The following is a 14,291-nucleotide window of genomic DNA, read 5'->3' as shown; positions in this document are numbered from 1 at the left end:
TACGAATGCGAATCTCGAGCAGAATGATAATCCAGAATTATTCGATTTTTTACAAGTAACAGGAAGAGATGTTGAACAAACGATAACAAAATTAAACCGCACTGCGGCAGTAGGTAAAGATGGAATATCTGTTAAATTTCTGAATCGTACAAAAAGTTTTATAACACCTAAATTAACTGATTTGATCAATGATGTAATTGCAACAGGTAGTTTTCCAGATAAGTTGAAGATGTCGAAAGTGATCCCATTGTTCAAATCTGGTGATTGTTCCTTAAAAACATGTTTTCGCCCAAAATCAATACTTCCAGCCACATCTAAGGTTTTTGAATCAGTTCTAGAAAACCAAATGAGATCGTATCTGCTTAATAATAATATTATAAATAGAAATCAGTACGGATTCCAAAAAAAGTCAAATACAGTGGCGGCGTCCGCTGATATGATGAATTACATATATCGCGCCAAAGACAGAGGTTTAAAAGTTATTTGTGTATTTTTAGATTTAAGCAAAGCGTTTGATTGTATCTCACACACAAGACTATTAGGCAAAGTTCAAAAGTATGGATTTTCAGAACACGCTGTCAAGCTTCTTAGATCGTATTTGGATAACCGACTGCAATACACTTTCGTCAATAATTGTTATAGCGCCCCAGGAATTGTAAAGTCAGGTATTCCACAAGGGTCAATACTAGGACCCCTTTTGTTTATAATATATGTGAACGATATGTGGAATTTACCCTTAAGAGGACGCTTACAGCTATATGCAGACGACGCCTGCCTTGTATACGAAGCTAGTACAACGGAATTTGATATTCAACATGATATGAATCTGTTGTTGAGGTGGTTATCAGAAAACGGTTTAAAGCTAAACGTTGAAAAGTCTTCCTACATAGCACTGAATAACAACTTATCAGTTGATATACAAGTAGACTCCATTTTGCTTAAAAAGACTGATACATCTAGTTTTCTTGGTCTAATATTAGATACTAATTTGTCGTGGAAGGCTCATATTGAAAAAGTAATCAAAAAAGTTACCCCTTATGTTTTTGCCATGAGAAAAGCTAGGAAATTCATCTCGATGGATACATGTTGGAACCTGTATAATTCATTTATCTTGCCTCACTTTACATACATGAGCTGCTTGTGGGGATATATTTGAAACCCCTAGAAATAATTCAGAACAAAGTAGTTAAAATTATAAGAAATCTACCTATACGCTTTCCTTCAGTCGAGCTTTACAGCGAATCTACTTTGTCAATACGATCACTCTGCAAGTATAACATGATGATTCATATTTATAAGGTCCGTAACAATTTGATAAAAACAAATGTCGTACTGTTTAATGTATCAGATGTCCACTCACATAATACAAGACAGCAAAATTCGATCTTTGTAAACTGTCCTAGGACCCAATATGGCTGGAAAAATCTATTTTATCAGGGAATTATAATGTATAACTCGCTGCCAAATGAAATGAAATCTCTTAATCTTAGGTTGTTTAAGCGTAGTTTAAAACAATATTTGTGTAACATGTAATTTATAGTTAGAACAGCCAACTGAATAAGTAGAATCGCTATTAGAGTAGCTGATAACAGTTTGTTATAAACTTTTAGCTACAAATTATATAAATAAATAAAAAAAAAAAAAAATATACCTTCCCCAACCTCCAACTCCGTAGCACTTATGAGGGTGTCGCTGAGTCGGTGGCCTCTCATTAAGTAAGTGCTACATCAACATTTCCTTCCCCTATCCCAAGTTACGGTAAAGATGGGCGTGGCCGGGAATAGTGATATTCATGCTTTTAGTATTCTTGTTTATGATTTGAACAAGGTATACTCCCCTGCCTTGTTCCTGAAAGTAGTTAGGATGAGATTATTAAAAAGAAACATGAATGTTGCTAGTATCCAATCTACGAAGTATACCGCAACTACGCTAACGCTAAATTGAAACAAATTTGAAACAGCTTTTGTTATAAAAAATGGGTTTGTTTTAAATAGATTACAATTTGCTCCATCCACTCAAAGTGCTTTTTATAAAAATGAAACTTAATTTGTTATTTATAATAAATCTGGATAAAATTGAGCTACAATTTTATAGAAATCCACTCGTTGGGTAAGCTCACAGTAACAAGCTCAACGATTCATAGTTAGTCACTTTAGAAAGCTATTTCGCCCATCACTCATAGGGTCGTCCTGAAAATCCATGAGCACCTTTATGACGCACTTGGGACTAGAAAACATTGGCAATCACTAACAACCACTTGGAAACCTTTATCAGTAATTAGTGGATCTTTTGGAAGCCTTTGAAGAGGCCTCAAGAACTCTCGGAAACCTGTTGATCAAGTAGTCATCAGTAAACCCTGAAAATATCATGGCAATGCTTGGAACTATTTTGGAATCGCAAGGTTTTTTTCTTTATTAAAGTGTTATGATAAAAAAAAAATCCTTGGGATCCCAAGGATCTTCTAGGCATTTAAAAGTCTTGCAGAAATCTTTTGTGAATCTTGAGATTCCCTTGATAATTGTGGGATTATAGCGTGGATCCTCAGATTCAGATTATGGTATAGATTTGGCTGGTTAGTAGTTGAAATAACAAAAATTATAACAAAATTTCCTATACACTTAACGCTATGATATAATTTGAACAAAAACGTAACTCATTATGTTTCAAATCAAACAAAAATACGACTCATTTTGCAATTTTCCATAACTGAATTATAACAAAATTTGTTAAGGGCAATTTATCTCATTTTTGTATTGGGCGGCATCCACAAATTACGTAGCGCTCTAGGGGGAGGGGGGGAGTAGGCTCAAGCGTTACGGCTCATACAAAAATTTAAAAATTTTCATACAAAAAGCGTTACGGAGAGGGGGGGGGCGAGGGGGTCAACAGTTTCCAATTTCAGCGTTACGTAATAAATGGATGTTGCCTAGCTGTTTGCGTTTGACGTGCAAATTCAGTCAACCTATGAAATAAACATATAAAAATTAGACCGCTATTGTCGCTGCAAACCTTGTGACCAACATCTAGTATGCGAGATTTGGATGTGGTACTCAAAGTGTCAATTTTTTTCCAATTTAACCATAGTAACCTACTTTGGAAATCAACAAACAAACTTTGAAACAGTACCATCGCACACACGTTGCGTTTTCGCACAAAAATTGGGTGAACCTTAATCAGCACCGAGCGAAGTGTCGGCCTTTACCGAATCTCCCGGCTTGAGGAACATCTTGTCCAACACTACTGGTATTGAGGCAATGACGGAACCGACGTTGGCTGCCTCTATGGCACTGCCGGCAATCACGAATTTAGGCTGAACAACTTCGGCGGGTGTGAGTCCACTATCATAATACAAAGCGATTGATCCGCACTCAATCACGGTGTTGATGCAAGACGTGTCCATTAATGTTAGACTGCAGAAGGAATCGGTTCTCGTGTGGTTTCCTTGTAGTTTTCACGTGCAACCAAGCGCTTCCAACATACAGATCAATGTATTTAAAAAAATGTTCATTTGAAATTCTTGGATTTGATAGTTACACAGTTGTTTAATTAGGAGCTGCAGGGCACTCGGACGGTTCTTTCCCCAAACGCCCAACTTGGCAATCATTGCAATGCATTGGTTTGTAATGATACTACGAATGTAACGGATACTTCGACATCTTGGGGGACTCCGGTTTCCTCTTTGCTGGTATTGGAAGGTACCGCAATTTAAGCAATTTAAGAGACCAGCTCCGGGAAGGAATCCTCTAACCAGATCTTCGGTGAAGGTTCTGACTTCGAATGAATGACCAGTTTTGTAAATTCGATCAAGTTTTACTTGAAGCAGTCATCTCATATGATAAACGCGAGAGAGAAAACAAAAACAATCAGGTTGACACTTTGAGTACCAGTGAACCGTGTCTGGGGAAAATCAAGGCTACTGTGGTTGATTCATCTCCATTACAGTCAATGTATGGAGGTAACAGCGCCCCTAGCGTTCTAAATCTAATATTTCTATTACCTATGACAAGATGACACCGCTAGCGCATGACGGCTCACCATAGTAGCATGTCCAAAAGAACTTGAAACTATTGAGAACCAGAGCTACAGGTCCAAAGCCCTGATAAAGGTGGATGATTGTGATGGCTATGACCGTGGTCATCATGTAAAGAACAAACGGACAATGCTGTATCATGTCAGCATCGAGGAGGCAGCTCCTCTAGCACGATGTAGGTAGCGCAACCCTGGTTAGGTTAGGTTAGGTTAGGCATATCGAAGAATCTTCACCAACCAAGAATGGCAAAAGTAGAGCAGACGGATTGATTTTACGGCAACAGACCCAGCAACGAATAATGGAAAACGATTGGAAAGTTGGATCTTTGAACGTGAGAACTTTGAATTAATCCGCGCTTGTTGGGCTCCTGGCTCGTGAATCGGAGAACACGAATTCCAAGCGGTGGACCCCATCGCCAACACTTCATTCAAGTACCACATCTACTACAGCAGTGGCGACAGAGCAGAACGTGGAGTTGGCTTCATAGTGATTGGGAAGCAGATGAAGCGAATTATTCGATAGAAACCGGTGAGCGACCGAATCTGTGCGTTGAGAATGAAGGGCAAGTTCTTCAATGGGATACCAGTAGGGATTTTGAATTTCCAGTGTTGATCGTTGGATTCTAGTATGGATTCTAGTTTGGAACCTAGATTTCTTATGTGGATTCTGGGATTCCAGTGTGGATGCTGAAATTCCAGGGAGGATTTTGGCATTCCAGTGGGAAATGTCAAAAGGGAATCTTAGGATTCCTGTGAGAATTTTTGGCTTCCAGTGACAATATTGGGTGAATCCTGTGAGAGTTATGTGCAAATGTTGTGGAAATACTGCGTAAGTCATTCTCATGTGAGAATTGTCGGAGAGCTTTTTGCAAAACCTTTATGAATTCTTTGGGAGTTGTGTCGAAATACTGCGGGTATTGTGAGAATTCTATGAGAATCCCGTGTGGTTTTTATGAGGATCCTGAAAAAATTCAGATAGCAATTCTGTGGTAATCCGTTGCATTTTCTTTGAGAATCCTGTGGGAATACTTTGGGAATCCCAGTGCTGGGAATGGTAATAGTAGTAGGCTTGACTTTTCGCGAAAATCACGTGGCTCTCCCAGTACAGTAGTTCAAAAACGGGAATCTCATCAAGTAGCCTATGTTGGGTGCACGAATTTTCTAAATCATGAGTGTCATTGAAAGCTCTAAATGCGGGAAATGCAGCGGGAAATAGAACATTTTTCTACAGTAATTTCGGGTTGCCCTTAGCAACGGGTGTTTTGCAATTTTCAAGGCATTTGCCTACAGCAGCGATGGGCGTGAGTTTCACTGACTTCGCTGACTGTGATTGGCTTTGTTTGGCTACTGTAGAGTGCACGGTGCCCCGACAGACCGTTATTATGTAAAAAAATTGTCCATCAAATCTGAGCACAGGGCTCGATTCCTGTGGTCATTCTGCACCTCTGGGCCAATTTTTAAAAAAATCCCTAGGAGGAATCTCGAGAAATCTTGATTTGAAGTTTTTTACTTAAAAATTCAATATAATCCATATTAAAAATTTGCAATAGCACTGAAAAAACCTACAAAAACGCTCAGAAAGTTGGCCAAATTGTTCTTAACTAGTATACAATTGTTACCGTCGTTAAAATAAAAAAAAATTACAACTGGCTTAACTTAATCCACTCCTTAAGGTGAAGATGAATAGTAAAACAAGTTAAATCGAAGCCAAACTTCAAAATTTCAAGAGCACAAATCTGGAGAACCGAATACCCGTTTGAGCAGAGGATTTAATCGATTGGTCACCACCAGCTAGTGACCAGTCGATTGGGTTTTCTTCTTAAACGGATGTTTGGTTTTCCAGATTCGTGATCTTGAAAACATAATGTTTGGTTTCGATTTAACTTATTTTTTCATAGTTTACTGGTTTAAATTTCATTGATTGTTATTTCCCATATTAAACCGATTGAAAAGTAAACCAAATAAATCAATAATTAACAATGTTGTTATTTAAAAAAAGGATCTGAGAATAAATGTTGCACAATAATAGTTACCAGATGAGTCATGTGAATACTTTTATAGTCAATTAGAGCTAGTATTACCGGTTGTTTCAAATATTGAATGATTTGGTTACTCTGGTACGCTCAAGTCAATAACAGAATGATCATACGCCGATGTCTTCCACGGGGACGCTGAGCTTCACCTGATTGATGCAACTTTTTCTTCCGGCATTCGCACTAAATGACCAGCTCACTGAAGTTTGCCTACTTTATTCGCCTAATAGTTTTCGGTCCTGTTCTCAAATAAATGTGTTAAGGGAGCCAAGAATAAGCGTTTTATACATGACAAATTAATAGTGATGTTTCTTTTAGGCATGCTTGCATTCATCGTTACTCTCTTTGAATTATGATTGAAAACTGATTTGGTTTTCGAAACACTTTTCAGTGTTGTATAATAAAGGATCGCGAGGTGTTTTGGCGAAGTTGTCAATAAAATAATTTATCTATGAAGTCAGATAAGCCTTTATCAAGCAACAGTGTAGAAATGTCGTTTCCCTTTGAAAGCTTCGGGTGCCTAAGCCGGTTACGTAATCCGTATATTCACAGCCAAAACACGTGTTTTTACTCCAAGGGAAACATTATTATCATACGTCACAATTGTTATATGGCTCTTCAACAAATTCATCCACATCTCAATCAAGCACTGCATCAGCGCCAACACATCTGAACCTTCTTCTTTCTCTACATGCAACCATATACGTTTGGGTAGAGTAAATGGCATTACACGCTTATCCTAGTTGTCCATTTTTGAAATAGTGAAACCCTTCTTTACTGAACTGCGATAGATTCCAATAAAGTCATGGTCTGCAAAATCAAGGAGTATATGCGACAAAACGCAATATTGAACAGTAAATTCAGAAACTCATCTGTTCTTAGTCCATGTAATTTTCCAAAACAAAAAAAAAAGCTCCTCGTCTATAATTCTTACACCTGATTGCATTTGTCAGCTTAATTAGCTTTAAGTCTTATTTTTAAGTCTTTGATATTACCTGCAACAGCTATATTTTTTGTTACTGAGTCGAACGCGACTTAGAAGTCAATGAACAGATTGACGATGAATTCCGAAAAAAATAAAACGAAATGAAGGGTTGCAGGTATATAGAGTGAAAGTCCTAGTGAAGTTGATACTTAAAAAGTACTTATTGGGAATTTGTTTGAAGTTGTTAATCGTCGAACATTTGCTACATATGGTCGGAGTTCAAACAGATCTGACTAGATGACATTTTCGCCTTGCAAAGATGAGTCAAGGACTCTATCAATTACAATATTTCCAATTCTTTTGATGTTTTTTTCAAATTGATAAGTTCCCTTCTCACAGCAAATAATGCAGGAATTTCATTATACTTATACCGAATGCTTGGGGCACGTTTTCCTAAAAACCATTAAAGAACACTTGGTCCAGTCTCTCTGAACACCGACCATATGACAATCATGTATCTCGTGTAGTTATAATCCTGTTGAGGCTGAGAATGTTGAACAAAACATTTTTTATGTTAAGTGCTGAGGGCAATACTTGGTGGAAAACTGGACGTAAACATCAAGAGTAGTACCATATGTACAAAAAGCAATTTTTATTAAGCAAAATAAATACAGCAGACTTTGGTGGGCTGGTCACTTAGTATGAAAGTCGTAAAATAAGCTGTTAATTAATAATATTCTGCATTGAATGTTTCACGTTTATGGAACGTGACATCAATTGTATATTGACATTTATTTCTTAGATTTCATTCTATTAAATTAAGCTTACTGGTTTAAGCCATGTAAAACTATACTTAAGCCACTCTGGTAAGTTAAGCCAGTTGTAAAAATTTCAAATTGTAAAAAAAGTAATAATTGTATACTAGTTTAGAACAGTTGGGCCAACTTTTCAAGCGTTTTTTTTAGGTTTTTTCAGTGCTATTACAAAATTTCAATATGGATTATATTGAATTTTTAAGTAAAAAACTTCAAATCAAGATTTCTTGAGATTCCTCCTAGGGATTTTTTTAAAAATTGGCCCAGAGGTGCAGAATGACCTCAGGAATCGAGCCCTGTGCTCTGATTTGATGGACAATTTTTTTACATAATAACGGTCTGTCGGGACACCGTGGAGTGAGTTTCAGATTTTTTCCCAACCCTGGGGAATCCTGCTGGATTCCTATTGGAATTCTGTGAGAAACCTTCAAGATTCCTGTGGGTATAAGATGAAAATACCTTGGGAATACGGCTGAAACCTCACTGATTTTTATTTCGACAAAATATAATTATATTCGTGGAAATTTTATGTACTCCGGAACATTTGATACTAAAGATCCTAGAGTTAAATGATAGAGGAGAAAACGACAACTGCGGTTATGTGTGTTTATGTATGTGCCAACGAGTATGTGCTGTGCATGAACGTGTATGTGTTTCGCACGCATGTCACATTTTGGCATCATTATGTGGGTTGTACTCGTACTTTTTAAACCAACCTCGTTTTTGTATTTACCTTTATTATAACACGTTATTATCGTTTATATTCTTTATGTCATGTGACCGTAGATTTCCATTCAAATGGCGTTTTTCGCATTCTCTTATAATATTGTGATTCTCCAGAGGGAATCAGGTGATTACTATGAATGTGAACTAATTCGGACTTTAATGGGTTAAAAATTCTTCCAGGAATTTCTCAATGAATTAAACCTGGCATTTATTCCGGAACTTTGCAAGATTTTTCTTTTTCCAAACATTTCTTCTGCATTTCATTCAATGATTAATCTTGCAGTTTGTCCAGTAATATCTCATAACAAATCACCATAGAACTTTCAAAACTTTATTAAGGGGATTTCACCTGTTAACAAAACAGCTAGCATTTTTCTCACTTATTCCTTCGATCATTCTACATAAGTTTCTTAAGGAATTCCATTCGATGTTTCTTTAAGAATTTCTTTAGAGAAATGCACGAAATATTAGCCAGAGGTTCGATTGATTATTTGTTTTCAATTACGTTAGCAATGTATCTACGATATCTTCTAAAACTTCCTCATGAGTCCAAGATTTCTTTCAAAGATCCTTGATCGTCAAGAGTTACTTTAGAACTTCCCCAAGTTTTATCAGAGGTAACTTCAGATTTTTTTTAATATACTAGGAGCATGTTAAAAAATTATGGAGACTTTTAGGGGAAATATCTGAAAGAATTACCGGAGTAATCCTGGAGAAATAGGAAGGATCTCTATAGTAGCTCATTGAGGTTTAAAGAGTTTAAAGAGGTTTCTAAAGTTTATATTTTCAAACTAATCACTCGCTACCAGCCCTGTAGAAGAAAAGAAGAAAACATTGATTAATATACAAAAAATTGTCGATTCTGAGATCGTACAGAATCTTTTGGCTGGCAATATGGCAATATGGCCTAGGTTATAACAAGGTTGGAGGCCTTCCTTAGCCGAGTGGTTAGAGTCCGCGGCTACAAAGCAAAGCCATGCTGAAGGTGTCTGGGTTCGAATCCCGGTCGGTTCAGGATCTTTTCGTAATGGAAATTTCCTTGACATCCCTGGACATATAGAATCATCGTACCCGCCACACGATATACGAATGCGAAAATTGCAACTTAGGCAAAGAAAGCTCTCAGTTAATAACTGTGGAAGTGCTCTTAGAACACTACGCTGAGTAGCCAGCTCTGTTCCAGTGGGGACGTTAATGCCAAGAAGAAGAAGAAGAAGAAGATGGCTAAGGTTCGCGTATTTGGAGCAAAAGGCGAAAAAGGTTAAATGAATGCACTAATTTGAACATGAATACATTTTCTCCATCATGAAATTGTGTCTCAAACATCTGTATTCTATCTACATTTTTTGGTTACATATATTAGAATTGTAATTACTTATAATATTTTTTTCATGTAGTTCAAACAATCCCATACAGCTCTTCTTTAGACATTTTCAGATCGAAAACATGTAAAATGTTTAATCCAAATGAATTAAACTCCAGAAATGGTAATGCCTACAGTGTACTGCGATGTCACAGGAAACTGCAGAACCTTTTCTCCAAGTGGACTTTCGTCCACAAAAACATTGTTGGCCATCGTCCACTCCATTTTATGAACGATCCCAATCTTAAAGAAATGATTTAAAACGCTCAACTCTTCGCTCCGCACAACCATTGCCCCCGAAAAATTCATCATTTTCACTCCGCTGACCATTCCCAACTTGAAAGACGCAAACTTTAATAATAAATTATTAAAATAATAATCGCTCATGCATGCACAATTCGGCATAAAATTTCTTTCTACTTGTCTGAAAATAAAACCTTTTCGGGGGAAGGAAAAAAATCGAACAAAACGAAAAGATGCATTCAAGAAGGTCCGTCCGGCTTCAGCATCTACTGAAGGCTGGCTGCTGAGCAATAATAACAACACAACACCGCGTACACGTGGGCAGCTGTGAGAGGCGGTCATCATAACGGGCGCCATCGCACTGTGGGCAGTTTCCTTATAAATATTTTTGCCGTTTTATGTAATATACATTAGTTTCGTGATACCAATTTGATGTTTTGTTTCAATGAAATAAACTTTAGATAAATTTTTTTGAATCGTACTTAATTTGGAATGATGAACAAGAAAACCCTATCTATACATTGTTATTTTTGGCCATCTGGTCGCTAATAGTGCATCATCAGGCAACGGTTTTGAAAGACGAAGATGGATAGCGGTCGGTGGTAGCATTGAACTACCGGAGCTAAAAGTGGCGGCTCTTCGACGGGTGGTGTGGGTGGATTTGCAAGGAGATTAAAATATTCATCATCTCTGACGTTTTGCACCGTTTGTCGGACACTCCCACTTGAAGCTAACCATATTATACGTGCTGGGTGTTTGCTAGACGAGTCCTGACAATAATAACAAAATATTGAAAATACCACCTTCAATCAAGTAAGCAGTCGGCCTCTGAACACACTTTTACGTAAGCACTGAGATGCAACGCCAATGGCAGAAAGAGACTTTTTTAAGGAAAACTCGAAAATTTTGCTTTTAGCATGCTTTAACAGTAACTATGAGGTTGATTTGGTCAACGGTTACTATTTTTTTAGAGATTCTCAGGTATTTTAGCAATGTTCCATCATCAAACAAAACCAAAAAAAAATGTGGGAGGCAGGATCCCAAGTATTGTTTTGTATTCTGCGTCTCACTCAGTGTATTCTGTGCCTGTTCATATTTGGCGACATTCAGAGGAAACCGATCTGTTTTTTCGCTGCATTTCAGTTTTCGTGATAAGATTGCGAAACAAGAATACTTAACTAGCTTGTGCAGTAAATTTTATAAGGATATCGCAGATCAATCTCAAGCATAAAAGAACAGTAACGATTAGTTTTTGCAGGCTCATGCGGAAAGTTGGCACTAGTTTATGAAACATACGCTTGTGGACCCCGTTTTTGCAACTTTCATCAGAAATGCAATGGCAAACACATGCCCCGTTTATGCGTGCTTGTTATCAATGCACTAATTGCGATTTTCATTTCATGTATGTATCCATTGCTCGGTTTATTCATCACATTCTGAATGCAACAGATGATTTCAACAGAGTTGTCGTACACTGTGCCTTCCACCGATGGTGGTCATGCTCATAAAATAATCCGAGCCAGCTCATTGATTTGAGAGGCTTTATTCGAAATGGTTATCTCAGAAGTACAGGTTTTGGATAACTTAATTTCTGTATTAGCAGCATCATTTTTTCACTCCAAAAAATATTCAATGCGTAATACCTTTCTCGTTTTTTTTATATATTTTTGTAACATTTTATCATAAGTTCCCAAAAAGGCTTCTACCCAAGTAACCACAAGCATTATATTATTGCATTAATTTGGTCGAAAGTCAACATTTTTTGCATTAATAATGTTATCATGCATTTATTCAATAACTGTCAAGCAATAATGCATTTGATTAACATTGTAAATGCTTTGTAGCATTATTTTAATATAGCATTATGCTAAGCGTTTAGAGTGAATATACAGTTATGCTGTCATACAAGAATGCATAACCTCATTGAACGCACTTGAATCTGTAATAAATAAGTAAGACGATCGAGCACGTTCGCACTCGCTCATTACGTTTTGTGGGATATGGAAGAATAATGAAATGACTTTCTTTCATCTCGAACCCCCATTTCATGATCCAAGGATATATGTATTCAATCAGAATTGTTGTATTTTATCTATCTTTTACTCATAAGGAGCGAGAAGAAATGTCGATCAATTTCTCTCCCCTGAAATCTTTTTGTTGGGCCTTGTTTTGTGGGTTATGTTCTGTAATTTCCTCTACGAGAAAGAATGGTGATCAAATTCCTTCTATTGATGTTTCATTTGGTGAGGAAAGGAAATCAATCGCCGAAGAGAATTCTTTCTATTCGTAATAATTGGGCCAATAGTAATGTTAATACACACAGTGGCTTCGTTTATAAGGAACTATTATCCTACCTTTTTACATCAGCAGCTTTAGCACAGGACACCAACGCGCCAGGCATCCAGCACACCATCATCCTAGTTGTGGGTTCGAATCCTGATTCCAACAAAAAACAAAAAATCATTGAGCTGGTAAAGAAAACCATTGAAAGGTAGCCAATGGATTCATTGTTTTGTTTATTTTTAACGCAAGCCCTAAACATACATTATTTTAAGCTAATATACATCATGAACCCTAAATATACAAACATAAATGCTTTAGTAGGGCTTGTGCATTAAAACTGCTTTACCAAGTATTGCATTAATTTGGTTGTTGTGGGGCCCTTTCCCACTTTAATTATGCTTTATAAAGCTCTTAAAGGTTATGTCACTTTAAAACAAAATCTGATAGCGCACTATAGAGCAAACATAAAGTATGCATATATAGCTTCGTGGTTACTTGGGTAATTTTAGAATCTGTGTCAATTTTGATGAATGGTCATCTATATCCGGAGATATTCCAAATATCCTTGGGAAACCGCGTACATTTCTTGGAGACAACTCAACCGATTTGTATGATTTTTTAGTATATTGTATAGACCACATATTATTTTTTGATAAATTGACTGAAAACACAATGATGGCTAAATAAATTTTTTACGGTAAGTGTCGGTGCCCCAAGGAAAGACAATCGACTCAGATTCTGAAAATCAGAGGTTTTTGAGAACTTGTAAAAAAACTGCGAAAATATTGTGAAGTTATCGTGTTATCGTATTTTCATTAGTATCGTGATTTTAATATGTTGTTGTGGTGGGAAAAAGAAGCCACCGATAGGAGGGTTAATATAAGCAATCGGATGATGAATCTTTACAAAGAACTCTGAAAGAATTCCTGGTGAAGTTCTTGGCGGACTTCCTGGATGAACTCTTGGAAGAGTTCCAAGATTGAATCCTGGAGATATTTCTAGAAAACTTCCAGAAAAAATCCGTAGAATAATAACTGGAAGATTTCCTAGAGTAATCCCTGGAAGGTTTCTGCAAGGACTTACTGGGGGAATCCCTGAAGAACTTTAAGGAAAATCCTTGAAAGAATTTGAATACTTCCTGGAGGAATCCCTAGACGATTTCCTGGGGGAATCCCTAAAGGAGTTCCTGGAGGAATCCCTGGAGGACTTCCCGAAGGAATCCTTGAAGGCATTCCTAGAGTAATTTCTGAAGGAGAGAATCCCTGAAAGAGTTTTCCGAAGGAATTCCTGGGGGAATATCCGAAGGAATTCCTGGAAGAATCTCCGGAGGAATTCCTGGGGGAATCTTCGAAGGAATTCCTGAAGGAATCTCCAAAGGAATGCCTGGAGGAATCTCCGAAGGAATTCCTGGAGGAATCTCCGGAGAAATTCCTGAAGGAATTCCCGTAGAAATCTCCTAAGGGATTCCTGAAGAAATCTCCGAAGGAAACTCCGAAGGAATTTCCGAAAGAATTCCTGGAAGAATCTCCAAGGAAACTCCTGGCGGAATCTCGGGAGGAATTCCTGGAGGAATCTCGGCAGGAACTTTTGGCAGAATCTCTGAAAGAATTCCTAGAGGAATCTCCGAAAGAATTCCTGGAGGAATCTCCGAAGGAATTCCAGGAGGAATCTTCAAAGGAATTCCTGGAGTAATCTCCGAAAAAATTCCTAGAAGAATCTCCCAAGGAATTCATAGAGTAATCTCCGAGGGAATTCCTGGAGAAATTTTCGAAGGTATGCCTGGAGGGATCTCCGAAGAAATTCCTAGAGGAATATCCTAAGAAATTTCTGGAGAAATTTCCGAAGGAATTCCTGGAGGAATCTCCGGAAGAATT

This window comes from Aedes aegypti, chromosome 1 (genome assembly GCF_002204515.2).
Source record: "Aedes aegypti strain LVP_AGWG chromosome 1, AaegL5.0 Primary Assembly, whole genome shotgun sequence".
NCBI lineage: Eukaryota > Metazoa > Arthropoda > Insecta > Diptera > Culicidae > Aedes > Aedes aegypti.
This window is presented reverse-complemented; position numbering follows the sequence as displayed.